We start from the raw sequence: 20,776 nt of genomic DNA on the forward strand, positions 1-20,776 counted from the left end.
GACTCCTGTTTTAGAGCCTAGAATTCCTACCCCCGATATGTTTTTTGGGGACAGGTCCAAATTTTTGAGCTTTAAAAATAACTGTAAACTGTTTTTTGCTCTGAAGCCCCGTTCCTCTGGTGATCCCATCCAGCAGGTAAAAATTGTCATTTCTCTGTTGCGTGGCGACCCGCAGGATTGGGCATTTTCCCTGGAATCTGGGAATCCGGCCTTGCTTAATGTAGACACCTTTTTTCAGGCGCTTGGGTTATTGTATGATGAACCTAATTCTGTGGATCATGCTGAGAAAACCTTGTTGGCCCTGTGTCAGGGTCAAGAAGAGGCAGAATCATATTGCCAGAAATTTAGAAAATGGTCTGTGCTTACTAAGTGGAATGAGGATGCTTTGGCGGCAATTTTCAGAAAGGGTCTTTCTGAATCGGTTAAAGATGTTATGGTGGGCTTCCCCACGCCTGCAGGTCTGAGTGATTCTATGTCTCTGGCCATTCAAATTGATCGGCGCTTGCGTGAGCGCAGAGTTGTGCACACTATGGCATTGTCTTCCGAGGGGAGTCCTGAGCCAATGCAGTGTGATAGGATTGTGTCTAGAGCTGAACGCCAAGGATTCAGATGTCAGAATAGGTTGTGCTTTTACTGCGGCGATTCTGCTCATGTTATTTCTGATTGCCCTAAGCGTGCCAAGAGAATCGCTAATTCCGTTACCATCAGTACTGTACAACCTAAATTTCTGTTATCTGTGACCCTGATCTGCTCATTATCGTCATTCTCTGTCATGGCATTTGTGGATTCAGGCGCCGCTTTAAATTTGATGGACTTAGAATTTGCCAGACGTTGTGGTTTTCCCTTACAGCCTTTGCGGAGTCCTATCCCTTTGAGGGGTATTGATGCTACATCATTGGCTAAAAATAAACCTCAGTTTTGGACACAGTTAACCATGTGCATGGCGCCAGCCCATCAGGAAGATTGTCGTTTCCTGGTGTTGCATAATTTGCATGATGCTATTGTGCTGGGGTTTCCATGGTTACAGGTACATAATCTGGTGTTGGATTGGAAATCTATGTCTGTGACTAGTTGGGGTTGTCAGGGGGTTCATGATGACGTTCCTCTGATGTCAATTTCCTCCTCCCCCTCTTCTGAAATTCCTGAGTTTCTGTCAGATTTCCAGGATGTTTTCGATGAGCCCAAGTCCAGTTCCCTTCCACCGCATAGGGACTGTGATTGTGCTATTGACTTGATTCCAGGCTGTGTTTCCTAAGGGCCGACTTTTCAACCTGTCTGTGCCTGAACATGCCGCCATGCGGAGCTATGTAAAGGAGTCTTTGGAGAAGGGGCATATTCGGCCATCTTCTTCTCCATTGGGAGCAGGTTTTTTTTTTGTTGCCAAGAAGGATGGCTCCTTGAGACCCTGTATTGATTATCGCCTCTTGAATAAGATCACAGTCAAATTCCAATACCCTTTGCCTTTGCTTTCTGATTTGTTTGCCAGGATTAAGGGGGCTTGTTGGTTTACTAAGATTGACCTTCGAGGGGCATATAATCTTGTTCGTATTAAGCAGGGTGACGAATGGAAAACTGCGTTTAATACGCCTGAGGGCCATTTTGAATATCTTGTGATGCCATTCGGACTCTCTAATGCCCCATCTGTGTTTCAGTCCTTCATGCATGATATTTTTCGGAATTATCTTGATAAATTCATGATTGTATATTTGGATGATATTTTGATTTTTTCAGATGATTGGGAGTCTCATGTGAAACAAGTCAGGATGGTATTTTAGGTCCTTCGTGATAATGCCTTGTTTGTGAAGGGGTCTAAGTGCCTCTTTGGAGTACAGAAGGTTTCTTTTTTGGGCTTCATTTTTTCTCCATCATCTATAGAAATGGATCCGGTTAAGGTTCAGGCCATTCATGATTGGATCCAGCCCACATCCGTGAAGAGCCTTCAGAAATTTTTGGGCTTTGCTAATTTTTATCGCCGTTTCATTGCCAACTTCTCCAGTGTGGTTAAACCCCTGACCGATTTGACGAGGATGGGCGCTGATGTAGCTAATTGGTCCTCTGAGGCTGTTTCTGCCTTTCAGGAGCTTAAGCGCCGATTTACTTCTGCCCCTGTGTTGCATCAGCCGGATGTTTCTCTTCCTTTTCAGGTTGAGGTTGACGCTTCTGAGATTGGGGCAGGGGCCGTTTTGTCTCAGAGGAATTCTGATGGTTCCTTGATGAAACCGTGTGCCTTCTTTTCTCGAAAGTTTTCGCTTGCGGAACGCAATTATGATGTCGGCAATCGTGAGTTGTTGGCTATGAAGTGGGCATTTGAGGAGTGGCGACATTGGCTTGAGGGGGCCAAGCACCGTATTGTGGTCTTGACTGATCATAAGAATCTGATTTACCTCGAGTCTGCCAAACGGCTGAATCCTAGACAGGCCCGATGGTCCCTGTTTTTCTCCCATTTTGATTTTGTTGTCTCGTATCTTCCGGGTTCTAAGAATGTTAAGGCTGATGCCCTCTCTAGGAGTTTTGTGCCTGATTCCCCTGGGATTCTTGAGCCGGTTGGTATTCTGAAGGAGGGGGTGATTCTTTCTGCCATCTCCCCTGATTTGCGACGGGTTCTTCAGGAGTTTCAGGCTGATAAGCCTGATCGCTGTCCAGCGGGGAAACTGTTTGTTCCTGACAGATGGACTAGTAAAGTGATTTCTGAGGTTCACTGTTCTGTGTTGGCTGGCCATCCTGGGATTTTTGGTACCAGAGATTTGGTTAGTAGGTCCTTTTGGTGGCCTTCTTTGTCACGGGATGTGCGTTCTTTTGTGCAGTCTTGTGGGACTTGTGCGCGGGCCAAACCTTGCTGCTCCCGCGCCAGTGGGTTGCTTTTGCCTTTGCCGGTCCCTGAGAGGCCTTGGACGCATATTTCTATGGATTTTATTTCGGATCTTCCTGTTTCCCAGAGGATGTCTGTTATCTGGGTGGTCTGTGACCGGTTTTCTAAGATGGTTCATTTGGTACCTTTGTCTAAATTGCCTTCCTCTTCTGAGTTGGTTCCATTGTTTTTTCAGCATGTGGTTTGTTTGCATGGCATTCCGGAGAATATTGTGTCCGATAGAGGTTCCCAGTTTGTTTCTAGGTTTTGGCGGTCCTTTTGTGCTAAGCGGGGCATTGATTTGTCTTTTTCTTCTGCATTTCATCCTCAGACAAACGGCCAAACCGAGCGAACTAACCAGACTTTGGAAACTTATTTGAGATGCTTTGTGTCTGCCGATCAGGATGATTGGGTGGCTTTCTTGCCATTGGCCGAGTTTGCCCTTAATAATCGGGCTAGTTCTGCTACCTTGGTTTCACCATTCTTTTGTAATTCTGGGTTTCAGCCTCGTTTTTCTTCAGGGCAGGTTGAGTCTTCTGATTGTCCTGGGGTGGACTCTGTGGTTGACAGGTTGCAGCAGATTTGGGCTCATGTTGTGGACAATTTGGTGTTGTCTCAGGAGGAGGCTCAGCGTTTTGCCAACCGTCGTTGGCGTGTGGGTTCCCGGCTTCGGGTTGGGGATTTGGTCTGGTTGTCTTCTCGTCATGTTCCTATGAAGGTTTCTTCCCCGAAGTTCAAGCCTCGGTTTATTGGTCCTTATAGGATTTCTGAGATTATCAATCCAGTGTCTTTTCGTTTGGCCCTTCCAGCCTCTTTTTCCATCCATAATGTTTTTCATAGATCTTTGTTGCGGAAATATGTGGTGCCCGTGGTTCCCTCTGTTGATCCTCCTGCCCCGGTGTTGATTGATGGGGAGTTGGAGTATGTTGTGGAGAAGATCTTGGATTCTCGTTTTTCAAGACGGAGGCTTCAGTATCTTGTCAAGTGGAAGGGTTATGGCCAGGAGGATAATTCTTGGGTTGTTGCCTCCGATGTTCATGCTGACGATTTGGTTCGTGCCTTCCATTTGGCTCGTCCGGATCGGCCTGGGGGCTCTGGTGAGGGTTCGGTGACCCCTCCTCAAGGGGGGGTGCTGTTGTGAATTCTGTTGTGGGTTCTGCTCTTGGGCTCCCTCCGGTGGTTATAAGTGGTAGTGCTGCTGTTTGTCCTTCACAGCAGTCATCAGGTGCTTCCACTTTGGACGGGGCTATTTAGTCTGGCTTCACCCTTTAGTGAGTGCCAGTTGTCCATTGTTTTTCTGGAGGATTCACATCTCTGCTTGGTTTCTCCTGCTGGATTGTCCAAATCGTCAAAGATAAGTCCTGGCTTTGTTTTTGCAGTCCACGTGCGGTGGACTTTATAGTTCAGTGAATTGCTATGTTTTTTCTTGTCCAGCTTTGTCTGTGTAAGGATTTATTCAGCCAAGTTGGAAGCTCTGGAGTCGCAGAGTTACCCTCCATGCCTTTAGTTAGGTGTGGAGATTTTTGTATTCTCTGTGGTGGATTTTTGTAGTATTTTAATACTGACCGCACAGTACTCTGTCCTGTCTTTTCTTTCTAGGTAGCGTGGCCTCCTTTGCTAAATTCTGTTTTCAGTCTGCGTTTGTAAGGCCACCTACTCCAGAGCTCGTCCATGCTGCTCCTAGGCCACCAGATCACAACAGTAATGTGAGACTGTGATACCTGGTCAGGTGAACTCTTTCAGTGCCATCAGACGTACCATCACTCAACTTAGCGGCAGAGTGACATTACTGCAACGACCAGGACTCTGGGGCGCTGCAGTAGCATACCCGTTAGTTAATAAATTCCTGTTTTTAAGGGAGTCATGTACACAGGTTGCTAATTCATTCGTTTTTAATGCTTCCAATTCAGACTTGTAAATCCTCACAAGATGCACAGTGAGTGCTGTCAGGATTCTCCAGCATTATCTAATGGCAAGTATGCTATTTGCATACTTTCAGCGACAATGCCCTTGTATTGAGAAAGGAAATGCACGTCTAGTTGGCAGGTGAGCGCATGTATGCAAATCGCATTCTTACAGTCACATGCCCCACCTGCTCACATAGTGGGCACAGTAGAATCCTGAAAATGCAGACTGTACACTGTGAGGATTCACATAGAGTGACTGCAGACTTGAACCCCAAGTCTAAACAACGCTTTTAATCTCCTCCTATGAAACAACACAACTGTACATCCAGATTTTACACATCTCAATTACCTTGATACACGGTTATATTGTTGTCCAGAAGTTGAACCTGCAGCAGGTGTCAGCTATATCAACTGGAATCTGACATAAATCCGATTGTCTCGGTTTAACTCCACATTTAGCAATAACCACAGAATGGAAATGGTTATACCACATATGTCAAACTCTGGCCTGCTGGCCAAATCTGGCCTGCAGCATGAGTATATTTGTTTCACGGTGGCGGGCGGTTCCCCCGAGTATATTTGGCTCGTGCCGGTGAATCCCCAGAGTATATTTGCCCTGCGATGCCGGGTGGGTCCCTAAAGTACATTTTGCTTGCCACACCAGGCGGGCCCTCACCCCATATCACACTTTCACCTACAATTACAGTTTAAATCAATAATGGAGGAAGAAGGGTCTACGTGGGACCTTTATACTGTATGGAGCATTATATTGGGTCCTTTATTCTGTATGGAGCATTATATGGTGCCCATTATTTCGTATGGAAAATTATATGAGGCACTTATACAGTATGGAGCACTATGTGGGTCCATTATACAGTATGGAGCACTATGTGTCTATTATACAGTATGGAGCACTATGTGGGGTCATTATACAGTCTGGAGCACTATGTGGCCATTACACAATATGGAGCACTATGTGGGGCCATTATGCTGCATGGAGCACTATGTGGGGCCATTATATTGTATGGAGCACTATGTGGGGCCTTTATACTGTATGGAGCATTATATTGGGCCCTTTATTCTGTATGGAGCATTATATGGTGCCCATTATTTTGTATGGAGCATTATGTGAGGCCATTATACAGTATGGAGCACTATGTGGGTCCATTATACAGTATGGAGCACTATGTGTCCATTATACAGTATTGAGCACTATGTGAGGCCATTATACAGTATGGAGCACTATGTGGGGCCATTATGCTGCATGGAGCACTATGGGGGGCCATTACATTGTATGGAGCACTATGTGGGGCAATTATACTGTATGGAGCACTATGTGGGGCCATTATATTGTATGGACCACTATGTGGGGCTATCATACTCTATGGAGAACGTTTTGGGCCCATTATACTGTATGGAGCACTTTTTGTGGGGCCTTTATATTGTATGGAGCACTATGTGGGGCCATTATACTGCATAATGCACTGTGTGGGGTGGGGCCATTATATTGTATGGAGTACTATGTGAGGCCATTATATTGTATGGAGCACTTTTTGTGACCATTATACTATATGGAGGGCTGTGTGGGGATTACAGTTGGAGAATCATATTGTGATGGGGTCACCATTCTTTGTTGAGGGGGTTAAGGGAATTCACTGAGGGGTATCATACTGTGGGGGCACTTTTGTTTGTGTAAGAAGAGGCACCGGACCGGGGGTACCTTTCTAGTGCCGGGTCCGGAACTGTCGGGGCATTCACCTTGGTTGAAGCTTAGAGACCCAGACTGACCTTTGCACTGGACAGCAGGGGGCATAGCTAGGATAAAAAGGAGAGAGCGCACGAAAGGGAGAGCAGACTTGGCAGGAGGATGCAGCGTGCAGCAGGGGAAGTTTGGTGCTCCATCCTCTGAGCACCGTGGCAGCTCAGGCCCACGTTAAATTATCCCTGTTGCCACTTACAGAGACTGTGACCGGAGAACTGTATTTGGCCCATCGGCTCACACTACTTCAGGTACCCAACGCTACGGGCCAGTAAATGACGCACAAGTGCCTAAGAAACTCCGGGTGACTTACCGAGAACTGTTCCCTTCCTCACCTGCCTATTTCTGCCGGGCTCCGTTAAGCCCCGGCAGTGTTGGAGACTGCTCTTCACTCTCAACCCACATCATGGACCCAGGACCCCGTGCAAGACATCAAGGACCCATCACCATCGCCGTCGCCCGGATCCGGATCATCAATGCCTGCAGGATGACCACAATGGATTCATCATGTGCCGACCGAGTGGGCACCACCGTTAGAACCTAAGACTCTGCAGTCAGGAAGCCGTCAGACTGATAAGTTTATCCTTGATGAACAGTTGTTATATTTTTGCCCTCATTACCTTCCCCAGAACACCTATTGTGCTCCTATCACCTGCCATACCCCTACCTCTACTTAGCCCTTCCTGCATGGAATATACCCCTGTTTCAGTAAAATTAACTTTAACAATTTCTCTGCCTCTTGCCCGTTACTGCATCCCGCAACCTGCTCACACTTGGCATAGTTGGCAGGATGCAGTCCAACAGCACCGAGGCGGCAGATCAAGCAGTAGGGGGGGCCAGGTCCAGCATATCACTGGGGGCAATGTTAAGTAACCTCCCGAAGTTTAATGGGAACAACGCCATGCTATGGAGCTGGACTGAGCGAATCCGGGGAATGATGAGGATGCACCCCATGACTCCTGCATTAGAGGCGGAGATTGCCATGATGGCTTTAGATGGAGAGGCAAGGGATTCTGTTATGCTACGCCCACCTCGACAACGGGACACTTTTAATAAGGTTTTGCAGATACTGGAAGAAACCCACGGAGACCCCACGGACATAGGGGAGTTCCGCATTCATTTATTTTGCCGGGTGCAAAGGGAGGGGGAGAGGGTGACCCAGTACATGAGCGCAATGCAGGAGATCCACACTGTCATAACTAGAAAAGACGACATGGGCATAGGGTCTACTGACATAGTATTGTGAGACCAATTGGTGAAAGGCTCACAAGACATACTGCTGCAGGCCTTATGTGAGCGCTTGCGAGTAAATCCACGCATGATCTTTTCTGAAGTGGGAAGCGAAGCACGTACACGCGAGCAGGAGCAGGAGAGACAGTCCCGAAGGGGAAGGTCCAGAGCGGGGAGGTATCTCTGACAATGGCCGCCGAACTAAGATGGGTGGAAGAGCTGCGGAAAGAAATACAGGGAATACGAGAAGAATTGCCTGATTCCAAGAAAAAACCCTCCACATCCACCTCGCCAAGGGGTAAAACTGGACCTGAACCTCATCGCGAAGTAAGAACATCCCGCAGAGAAGCACTCCCTACATGCTATAACTGTGGTGAGTTTGGACATTTGGCTCGGGGTTGTATACGACGAAGCTGACCTCTGCAGCGCCGTCCGTTAAACTAGGAGGCTCTGAGGATGGGAGACGCCACCCGGAGCCTGAACAGTCAAGAAGGAGAATCAGAAGTCCCACAAATCTAGTTTCCATGTGCCCTCTCGTCTGGGCCGAAATGGATGGTCGGGCCATTCGACGCTTGGTTGACACAGGCTCACAGGTGACCATGATGCCTGAAACGTACTTCCGGTGACATTTCCCTGAAGCAATGCGGCCTGAGTGGGGCCCGGTGATAAAGTTGACGGATGCTAATCACTTACCCATCCTGGTCACAGTGGTGGTCTGGATGCAAATCACTATCTGTAAAGATCTGGGTCGAAAGGGAGTAATGCTGACTGCCAGAGTCGCAGGTAATGGACATGCTGTCACTCTAGAAATGAATATATTGAAGGAAATCGGAAGTCTTCTCATCAATGAATCCCCTGATGTGTTCCTAAAGCAGTGGAGCCCTCACACTCCCCAAAGGAGTGTATTCCAGCAGTTACTCCATACGGTCGAAGCACAGGAAACCTCTAGTGACAGGAAGATTTTGGGAAAAGTGATTGTCCCAGCTGAAGCCAATCTGGTTCTACTGCCAGGGCAAACCATGCTTAGTCTACCTGTCTGAGCTTGAACCCCTCTGGAAGGAGTTGAGATCCAGATAGAACCAGCTTGTATGGAGCAATTACATCCAGGGCTTCTCGTTGCACGGACGTTAGCTACTGTGCACAACAGGACGGTCCCAGTGTGATGTGTTAATCTGGGAGAAGGTAAACTCACGCTCCCACCCTGGAGTGAAGATGCGCAAATTTTGGGCATGCCAGAAGAGCTGATACCATCACAAGCCATAGAGTTGAAGGTGAAAAAGGGGATCCTTGGACCATGACCGTAGATACATCTTCGGTGCCAGAACCTCAGCACCTGCAAGATGGACACCGTATTCTGGAGCAAATGCGGGCTGAATTAACAGAACTTACACCACATCAGGTAGAAGCTGTATTAGGGCAATATCAGGATGTGTTCACACGTCATGAGGACAATTTTGGCTGCACTACTGCAATCACCCACGAGATACCAACTGGAAGTGTCGCGCATGTAAGAGAATGATACCGACAAATTCCACCCCAAATGAACCAAAAGGTGAAGGGGATACTGACCCAGATTGTGCAGAACGGAGTTATACGAGAGAGTCAGAGCCCGTGGGCTGCTCCCATTGTGCTGGTGCAAAAAAAAGACGAAACTCTATGCTTCTGTGTGGACTACTGCAAACTGAATGCCTGCACTGTGCGAGATTCATATTCCCTACCCAGGATTAAGGAATCGTTATCTGCGCTGTGAAGCATGAAATTCTACTCATCGTTGGATCTGGCCAGTGGCTATTGGCAAGTACCTATGTCCGAGCATGACCGGGCGAAGACGGCTTTTATACTACCGATGGGCCTGTACAAATTCAATCGGATGCCGTTTGGCCTGACTAATGCTCCTGGGACGTTTCAACGACTTATGGAGAGGTGTCTAGGCAACTTAAACTTCAAGGCCACTCTGATCTATCTGGATTATATCATTGCGTACACCGCCACATTCGAGAAATATCTGCAAAGACTGGAACAGGTGCTGAGCCGCCTTCAGAAACATGGTTTGAAAGTGAAGCCTCAGAAGTGCCATTTATTTCGCACCCAGAGTGAGTACTTGGGACATGTCATCTCTGCAAAGGGGGTGAGACCATCCCGTGAGAAGATTTCTGCAGTACAGGATTGGCCTACCCCAAAAACTGTGAAAGATGTGCGGGCCTTCCTGGGGTTCACCGGGTATTATCGGCGATTCGTAAAGAACTTCACTCGCATTGTAAACCCGTTGCTGGAACTGTTGGAAGGGGTGCCATCTGGTGCAAAGAACATGACTATTTCATGGGGAGAACACCAGGAGAAAGCGTTTTGAGCCTTGAAGATGGCTTTGACTGAGGCGCCAGTGTTGGCCTATACAGACTTCTCCCAGCCATTTATTCTCCACACTGATGGAAGCCTACATAGACTCGGAGCTGTGTTGACTCAGATTCAAGATGGAACAGAACAGGTAATCGCCTATGCAAGCGAGTCCTTACATGACTCTGATTGGAATCTGGACAATTACAGTTCGTTTAAGCTGGAGCTGTTGGCATTGGTGTGGGCCATGACTGAGAAGTTTGCGGAGTACTTGTCTGGCTCTGAAGTCCTGGTGCACTGCAATAATAACCCCTTGGCCCATCTGGAAAATGTGAAACTCGGGGCCCTGGAACAGCGCTGGGTGGCTCGTATGGCGAAGTTTTGATATAAAATCACTTACAAGAGAGGGGCTGAGAATACTCATGCCGGCGCCTTATCCAGAGTGACACACGGAAGGCCTGGGCCCAACCGTGACAAAGAGCTGGAAGCTGAAGAGGTCCCTGAGTTCCGAGATTCTGCCAGGACGATGGCAGCTATGCAGGAACAGGTACAGGCAGTGACTCGGGAATACATACTGGGACTATTCTGTGATAAGTGGGTCCGGTTACAACAAAAAGATGGGGAATTCACTCAAATGAGACAGTGGGTAACTCTGAAACAACTTCCTAGTCAAAAAAAAGAGAGATGCCCTGTCCCCCGAGACTGTGCAGATCCTTCCACAGTGGGAAAGGCTTCAACTGAAGAATGGACTATTGTACTGAAAGAGTAATTTACAACTGGAACTGGGTATCACCTGGCAAGTGGTGATCCCCGAGGTGCTGCTGCCTAAGGTGGCCACAGAAGCACACGAGAGAGGAGCTCACTTCGGTCAAGAGAAGACTTTTCAGTGGCTGCAAAAGCTAGTTTACCATCCCCGCCTAAAAGCCATGGTGGAAGAGGTCTGTCGGCAATGTAGTAGCTGCGAATTAGCAAAGCCTTCGGAGCAGAGAGCTCTCACACAGACCATTGTGACTTCCGTTCCTCTCGAAGTACTGATGATAGATTATCTGATGATCAAGAGTATGAGCATTGCCTAGTAATGACGGACCACTTCACTAAGTTCGCTGTTATGACTTCGACCCGTGACCAAACTGCCGAATCAGCAGCACATGCCATCTGCAAGAATTTCATTCAAGTGTACGGCTGCTAGAAGAGAATCCACTCTGATCAAGGTGCCTTTTTTTTGCGGCGAATAATGGAGGAACTGCATCGCCTGTATCAGATCGAAAAATTTCAGACGACGCCTTATCACCCTCAGGGAAATGGAGTCTGTGAATTGTTCAATTGGACTCTTAACAAGATGTTGAGGACACTAGAGGAAGACTGGAAAGCCGGATGGCCCGCGTTTGTAGCTGAGTGTGGGTGTATAACAACCGAGTACATCACACCACCAGTTACACCCCATATACCCTGCTGTTCGGCCGGCCAGGAAGGGAGATCATCGAGTTAGAGTTGGATCCAGAGGAGGACTACCCACTGACAGGGGTGTCCACCTGGGTCTGAGAACATCATCACCATCTACAGACACTACATCGCCTGGTGCAGACCAAGTTTCAGGAACTTGAGCATTCAGAGACAGCTCCTCTGTGAGAGACAGCTCTTCAAGCCGGGGACCGAGTGTTGGACCGAGATAAGCATTCTAGGGACAAACTGGAGTATTGATGGGAAAAAACCAGTATCAGGTGAAGCAGAGAATCAGCCAGGAAGGGCCCTATAGATTTCATGATCTATGAAATTCAAACTGAAGGGGAAGAAAATGCTCCCACTCGAGTAGTTCACTGCAACATGCTATGGCCTTGTTTGTCGAAAGATCCTGACCAAATTGAAGAAGGGAAAAGTACTCCTGAAATGTTCCCTCCAGCCATTGCTGTTTGTGAAGAAGAAGAGTTGCCTCATCTGTCACCTGTAAATTCAAGAGAGGGACAAGTTCCTGAAGTGGTTGCTGTCACGGGGAGACTAGGTGAGCGAGAGCTAATAACCCGGGCCCCTGCAATTTCCCTCAGACTAGGGAAATCCTGACCTGTAGGGACAGCGCCTCCAACTGGCGGGTTATGGAAGTCATGGGATCCATGACAAAAGAAAAAAAAAAGACACCCTTTTTTTTTTTTCTTTTTGTTGTTGGGCCGATTATAATGTCATGGGGAGACTAGGTGAGTGAGAGCTAATAACCCGGGCCCCTGCAATTTCCCTCAGACTAGGGAAATCCTGACTGACCCTCTACCTGGAGTTTACACTGATGGTGTGCATGTCCAGGCCTCGAACCTCACCCTGTCTCCTGTTTCAACCCTAGGCTGAAACCTCCGCCCACCACCCAGTGAAGAGGTAATACACCAATACCCACAGTTAGCACAGACAAGGATAAAGGAAAATATACACCACGCCGCAGTCACTCAGGAATACACTATAAATGTGCAGGGCAAAATAAATACAAATATAGGAAGGAGTAAATAAGACTAAGGAAAATACACCACCAGCAACAAATCTCCAACAACCAGCTCTTCACTCCAGACCGAGATAACAACGCACAAGACAGAAGCTATAATCGGCGACGCCCAATGATCAGGAGAACTATTTAAAGGCAATGGGCATGGCCCAGCTTCCAATCCGAGGATCAGGTAAATTAACCCCGGAACAGCTAGATGAAATCTAGCCGACGCCAATGAGCAAATAGTGGTCAAAAGAGGAATTACCGCTGTCTGTCGAACGACCTGGTCCGAACAGCATCCAACATGACAGTACCCTGCCTTCTACGAGGGACCCCAGGGCCCTCACGGCTTATAGGACCCGGCTTGTCTGGATGGCGACGATGAAAAAACCTGACCAGCCGATCCGCATGAATATCCGAGGCTGGTACCCAGGACCTCTCCTCAGGCCCATAACCACGCCAGTGTACCAAGTACTGTAAAGTGCGACGCACTACACGAGAGTCAACTACCTTGGAAACTTCAAACTCCAAATTACCATCCACCAAGACTGGAGGTGGCATAGGCGCCGCGTCCACAGAGCCCACCACCTTCTTTAGAAGAGACCTGTGGAACACGTTGTGTATCTTATACACCGTAGGGAGCTCCAATCGGTACGCTACTGGGTTAATGACGGCGGTGACCCTAAATGGACCAATAAACCGTGGACCCAATTTAAGGGACGGTATTTTGAGTCTTATGTTTTTTGTGGATAACCACACCCAGTCATCCACACTCAGGTCCGGACCTGACACACGCCTACTGTCAGCCACACGTTTGTACCTAGCACCCACACTCAACAGGCACTGTTTAACTCTCCTCCAGACTGATGACAATTGTGCTCCTAACTGATCCTCCTCCGGAACGCCGGAAGAGCCCCTCTGACTCAAGGTACAAAATTGAGGATGTAGCCCATAAACACAAAAAAACGGAGACTCCCCAGATGACTCCTGGCGGTGATTATTGATGGCAAACTCAGCCAAAGGAAGAAAGGTAGACCACTCCTCCTGGTTATCAGAGACAAAGCAGCGTAGGTACTGTTCCAAATTTTGGTTCATACGCTCAGTCTGACCATTTGACTGAGGATGGAACGCCGAAGAATGAGACAACTTGATCCCCAGCCATGAGCAAAATGCTTTCCAAAATTTTGCCACAAACTGAGACCCCCTATCAGACACGATGTCAGACGGAACCCCATGAAGTCTGACCACCTCCTGCACAAATACCTGAGACAGAGTCTTAGTGTTAGGCAGCGAAGGCAAAGACACAGAGTGCGACATTTTAGAAAACCGATCAACAATCACTAAGATGACCGTGTTCCCAGCTGATGAGGGCAAATCAGTGATGAAATCCATGGAGATTTACGTCCATGGCTTACTAGGTACTTCAAGAGGAAGTAGTGTGCCAACAGGACGGGAGCGGGGCGTCTTAGCCCTAGCGCACGTGGTACAAGCTGACACGTATGAGACCACGTCCTGTCGGATCTTGGGCCACCAAAACCGACGTGACACCAACTCCAAGGTACCTCTAACCCCTGGGTGGCCAGCCAGGACAGCATCATGATGCTCCGCCAAAACCTTTAAGCGGAGATGAAGCGGTACAAAAGATTTGTTGATGGGAAGCTCAGATGGTACCTCCTCCTGAGCCTCGGCAATCTCAGCCTCAACCTCGGTAGTGAGAGCCGAAACCACAACACCCTTTTGGAGGATGGGTACTGGATCTTCCCGAGGTTCACCCCCCAGAAAACACCTGGACAGAGCATCCGCCTTAGTGTTTTTAGACCCCGGTCTGTAAGTGACAACAAAATTGAACCGCGTGAAAAACAATGCCCAGCGAGCCTGCCTGGGGGACAGATGCTTGGCTGACTCCAAATACAGCAGATTCTTATGATCGGTAATAACAGTAACCTGATGTACCGACCCCTCCAAGAAGTGTCGCCATTCCTCAAAGGCCAACTTGATTGCCAACAACTCCCTGTTGCCGATATCGTAGTTACGTTCGTCGGACGACAGTTTCTTGGAGAAATAGGTGCACGGCCGCAAACTGCTCAAAGATGAGCCTTGAGATAGTACCGCCCCCACACCAACCTCAGACGCATCGACTTCCACAACAAAGGGTTTTGATACGTCTGGCTGCACAAGAATGGGGGCTGAAACAAAACTGTTCTTAAGGAATTCAAATGCGCACACAGCAGCCTCAGGCCAAACTGAGAAATTGGTACCCTTTTTAGTCATGTCAGTTAGCGGTTTAGCAATGATGGAAAAATCCTTGATAAATTTCCTATAGTAGTTAGAAAACCCAAGGAACCGCTGAAGTGCTTTCAGGTTATCAGGACGTTCCCAATGCAGCACCGCTTGCACCTTAGCGGCGTCCATTTTAAAACCAGAAGCAGACACAATATAACCCAAGAAAGGCAACTCTTGAACAGAAAATACACATTTCTCAAGTTTAGCATACAGCTTATTCTCTCTGAGAAGCTGTAACACCTGCCTGACATGATTTAAATGAGCATCACGTTCGCAAGAATATTTGAGGATGTCATCTAGGTACACCATAACGAATTTCCCCAAAACATGCGAGAACACATCATTGATGAAATGTTGGAACACTGCAGGTGCGTTAGTCAACCCAAAAGGCATGACCAAATTTTCAAAATGACCCTCCGGGGTATTAAAAGCCGTCTTCCACTCATCACCTTGACGGACTCTTATGAGGTTGTACGCCCCCCTGAGGTCAAGCTTGGTAAACCACTTAGCACCCGCCACCTGGTTGAACAAATCTGGTATCAGTGGCATCGGGTATGGATCACGAACCGTAATCTGGTTCAACTCCCTGAAATCCAAACACGGGCGTAATCCCCCATCTTTCTTCTTCACGAAGAAGATCCCTGCTGCCACCGGCGAGGATGACGGCCTGATGTGCCCTTTGCTCAAGCTTTCAGCAATATAATCTTTTAACGCTTGTCTCTCCGGACCGGAGATGTTAAACATCCTTGCTTTAGGCAACTTGGCCCCTAGTTTAAACCTGATAGAACAGTCATAGGGACGATGTGGCGGCAACTCTGAACAACCCTTTTCAGAGAACACATCCACAAAATCCAGAAGTGACTCCGGAACGCTTGAAGTCACCGCAGCCACACATGTGGCCAGGCAATTCTCCTGGCAGAACTCGCTCCACTGAATTATGTCCTGAGTTTTCCAGTCAATTACCAGGTTGTGCATGGACAACCAAGGAAAACCCAAAACCACCTGAGCAGGAAGATTCCTGAGCACCTTACATGTAACCCGCTCGGAATGTAGAACCCCAATGTGGAGTTTCACCTCAGCCACAAATTCAGTAATCTCCCCCTGAGAGAGAGGAGCAGCATTGATGGTGACCACGCGGATAGGATGAGACAGTTTTTCAATCCTAAAACCTGCTGTGCGCGCAAACTCCTCATCAATGAGATTTGTGGCTGAACCACTATCCACAAAAACAGTAATTGGCAGCTCACTGCCAGCGATAAAATCCTTAGCAGGGAGCATGCATTGAGAAACCACCATGGATGATATACATAAGCTCAGATTGGTCTTCTCCACACCTTCTGAGCTTAGAAGTTTTCCGCCGTTGCGTTTTTCTTAGACAGCAGAGGACAGATGTTAATAAAATGACCAGTTTTACCACAGTAAAAACAGACTCCCTGCTTCCTGAGCTCAGGGGCTCGACGCTTCACATTTGACACCCCTGCGATTTGCATAGGCTCCGTGGGCTCACCTACAGCAACCTCACGTGAACCTAAACCCTCTCCCATAGGCGGTGTCTCATGCTCCCCCTGACGCAAACGGCGATCAATGCGGACAACCAGACTCATAGCGGAATCTAGAGAAGCAGGAGTCTCGTACATCAGAAGGGCTTTTTTAACCCTTCCAGAAACCCCATGAATAAACTGACTCCGCAATGCTGGATCATTCCATTGTGTATCGATCGCCCAGCGACAAAATTCAGAACAGTAATCCTCTGTAACTCGCTCCCCCTGGCGAATAGTGCGTATCTTAGATTCTGCTAGAGCCATTCTGTGAGGTTCATCGTAGATTCTTCCAAGAGAGGAAAAAAAACTCTCCACAGAGTCAAATGCAGCAGAATCAGATGGCAAAGAAAACGCCCATGCTTGGGGATCCCCGCTTAACAATGACAACACCAGGCCCACACGCTGAGCCTCATTACCCGAGGAGATCGGGCGCATACGGAAATATAGTTTGCAAGCTTCACAAAAAGAAACAAATTTACTGTGTTCCCCAGCAAATTTTTCAGGCAAAGGGAATTTAGGCTCAGCAACTCTTCCTGTCGCTCCAGCTTGCACTTTAGATACTGCTAGTCCCTGTTGCTGAACTGCCCCCCTCAACTCAGTGACCTGTAGGGACAGCGCCTCCAACTGGCGGGTTATGGAAGTCATGGGATCCATGACAAAAGAAAAAAAAAAGACACCCCTTTTTTTTTTTCTTTTTGTTGTTGGGCCGATTATAATGTCATGGGGAGACTAGGTGAGTGAGAGCTAATAACCCGGGCCCCTGCAATTTCCCTCAGACTAGGGAAATCCTGACTGACCCTCTACCTGGAGTTTACACTGATGGTGTGCATGTCCAGGCCTTGAACCTCACCCTGTCTCCTGTTTCAACCCTAGGCTGAAACCTCCGCCCACCACCCAGTGAAGAGGTAATACACCAATACCCACAGTTAGCACAGACAAGGATAAAGGAAAATATACACCACGCCGCAGTCACTCAGGAATCCACTATAAATGTGCAGGGCAAAATAAATACAAATATAGGAAGGAGTAAATAAGACTAAGGAAAATACACCACCAGCAACGAATCTCCAACAACCAGCTCTCCACTCCAGACCGAGATAACAACGCACAAGACAGAAGCTATAATCGGCGATGCCCAATGATCAGGAGAACTATTTAAAGGCAATGGGCATGGCCCAGCTTCCAATCCGAGGATCAGGTAAATTAACCCCGGAACAGCTAGATGAAATCTAGCCGACGCCAATGAGCAAATAGTGGTCAAAAGTGGAATTACCGCTGTCTGTCGAACGACCTGGTCTGAACAGCGTCCGACATGACAGTTGCTCCGTTGGAAATGGGCACGTCCCCGCCATCATCTATTCAGCCCGACTTGATTACTTCACCTGATTCGACTACTCCTTCTGACTTAAGGCGCTCTGCACGGACCACAGTTGTAAAACCCCCCAATAGATACAAACAAGACCAATTTATTTGGCAACAAATCATTCAAGGACCAAAAGAATGTTAACGCAAACTACCAGAATTCTCGCCCGTGGAATGGTGAGCAAAAGGAGAGGGGGAGTGTAAGAAGAGGCACCGGACCGGGGTTACCTTTCTAGCATGGGTCCGGAACTGTTGGGACTGTCACCTTTGTTGTCTGGGGGAAAGCTTAGAGACCCGGACCGACCTTTACACTGGCGTAGCTAGGATAAAAAGGAGAGAGCGCGCGTAAGGAGAGCAGACCTGGCGGGAGCACGCAGCGCGCAGCAGGGGAAGTTTGGTGCTCCATCCTCTGAGCACCGTGGCAGCGCAGGCCCACATTATATTATCCCTATTGCCAATTACAGAGACTGTGACCGGAGAACTGTATTTTGCCCGTCAGCTCCCACTACTCCAGGTACGCTACGGGCCAGTAAATAACGCACACGTGCCGCCAAAGAAACCTCGAAAACTGTTCCCTTCCTCACCCGTCTATTTCTTCCAGCTTCATTAAGCCCTGGCACTGCTGGAGACCGCTCTTCACTCTCAACCCACATCCTGGATCCAGGACCCCGTGCAAGACGTCAAGGACCCATCACCAGGAACCGGATCATCAACGCCTTTAGGCAGTGGCGTAACTACAAAGTTATGGGCCCCGGTGCGAACTTCCAAATGGGGCCCCCCCTGCCATAAAATTCAATGTAAGCCCCATAGAATACAATGCAGCCCCCCTCATAGTATAATGCAGCCCCTCCATACAGGGGCAGTGACAAAGACACGAGCAAATGGTGACGAGGGGGCAGAGGAGAGGGAACAAGGGGGCAAGGAAGACAGGCACTAGGGGACACATGGGGGCTAGGAGGCAGGGGAGAAGGATACAAGGGGTCTAGTGGGCAAGGGAGACTGACACAAGTGGGCAAGGGAGACTGACACAAAGGGCACACGGGGACTAGTGGACAAGAGAGACTGGCACACGGGGACACGGACTAGTGGGCAAGGGAGACTGACACACGGGGAATAGTGGGCAAGGGAGACTGATACAAGGGGACTAGTGGGCAATGGAGACTGACACACGGGGACAAGGGACAAGCACAAGGGGACAAGGGAGACAGGCACAAGGGGACACATAGGGACTAGTGAGCAAGAGACTGACACAAGGGGACAAGGGATACAAGCACAAGGGGACACACAGGGACAAGTGGGAAAGGGAGACTGACACACAGGGACTAGTGGGCAAAGGAGACTGACACAAGCACAAGGGGACAAAGGAGACTGACAGAAGCACAAGGGGACATAGGAGACAGGCACATGGGGACACACAGGGACTAATGGGCAAGGGAGACTGGCACACGGGGACACAAGCATAAGGGAGACAGGCTCAAGGGGACACACAGGGACTAATGGGCAAGGGAGACTGGCACACGGGGACAAGGGACACAAGCATAAGGGGACAAGGGAGACAGGCACATGGGGACACACAGGGACTAATGGGCAAGGGAGACTGGCACATGGGGACACAAGCATAAGGGAGACAGGCTCAAGGGGACTCACGGCCCCGACCTGCCAGAGCCGCTTGCAGCTGCGACCGTAGTAGTTACGCCGCTGCCTCACACACACACATACTACAGATATCACACACACACTACAGATATCACACACACACATCATACTACAGATATCACACACACACATCAGTTATTACACACACTACAGATATCACACACACATCATATTACAGATATCACACACATACTACAGTTATCACACACACACACTACAGATATCACACACACACACAGACATACTACAGATATCACACACACACATCATACTACAGATATCACACACACACACATCATACTACAGATATCACACACACACACACACACACACACACACACTACAGATAACACACACACACACTACAGATATCACACACACACACACACACACACACACACACACACATACACACACTACAGATATCACACACACACACACATACACACACTACAGATATCACACACACACACATCATACTACAGATATCACACACACACACATCATACTACAGATATCACACACATACTACAGTTATCACACACATACTACAGTTATCACACACACACTACAGATACCACACACACACACACACACACCAGAGATACCAGCTCATATACACAACTCACAATCTCCTCTCTGGTACAGGGGTGGCTGATGTAAACCGGCTGCAGCTCCTCAGCTTCTCCTGACTAAGGCTAGTTTCACACTAGCGTCGGGAACAACCCGTCGCTGTGCGTCGGGCCGACGTTCCCGACGCTAGTGTGGTCTCCGCCGCACAACGGGGGCAGCGGATGCATTTTTCCCACGCATCCGCTGCCCCATTGTGAGGTGCGGGGAAGTGCGGGGAGGTGGGGGCGGAGTTCCGGCCGCGCATGCGCGGTCGGAAAAAGTGGACCGTCGGGAGCAAAAAACGTTACATGTAAGGTTTTTTTCTCCCGACGGTCCACTACCACACGCCCAAGCGTCGCAAAACGGACGCGACGTTTGGCAATGCGTCGCAAATGCGTCGCTAATGTTAGTCTATGACGAAAAAACGTATCCAGCAAGAACTTTTGCTGGATGCGTATTTTCGGCAAAACGACGCATTTGCGACGTATTGCAGTTAACGCTAGTGTGAAACTAGCCTAAAGCGGCTCTGTCCCGCACCTCCCCCCTGCTCTCGCCTTCTGTCCCGGGGTTATTTTGGCTTTCTCTTAAAGGGAACCTGTCACCCCGTTTTTTCCGTATGAGATAAAAATACTGTTAAATAGGGCCTGAGCTGTGCATTGCAATAGTGTATTTTGTGGACCCCGATTCCCCACCTATGCTGCCGAAATACGTTACCAAAAGTAGTCGTTTTCGCCTGTCAATCAGGCTGGTCTGGTCAGATGGGCGTGGTGTCTTCCCCCA

This window comes from Ranitomeya variabilis, chromosome 1, assembly GCF_051348905.1.
Source record: "Ranitomeya variabilis isolate aRanVar5 chromosome 1, aRanVar5.hap1, whole genome shotgun sequence".
Taxonomy (NCBI): Eukaryota; Metazoa; Chordata; class Amphibia; order Anura; family Dendrobatidae; genus Ranitomeya; species Ranitomeya variabilis.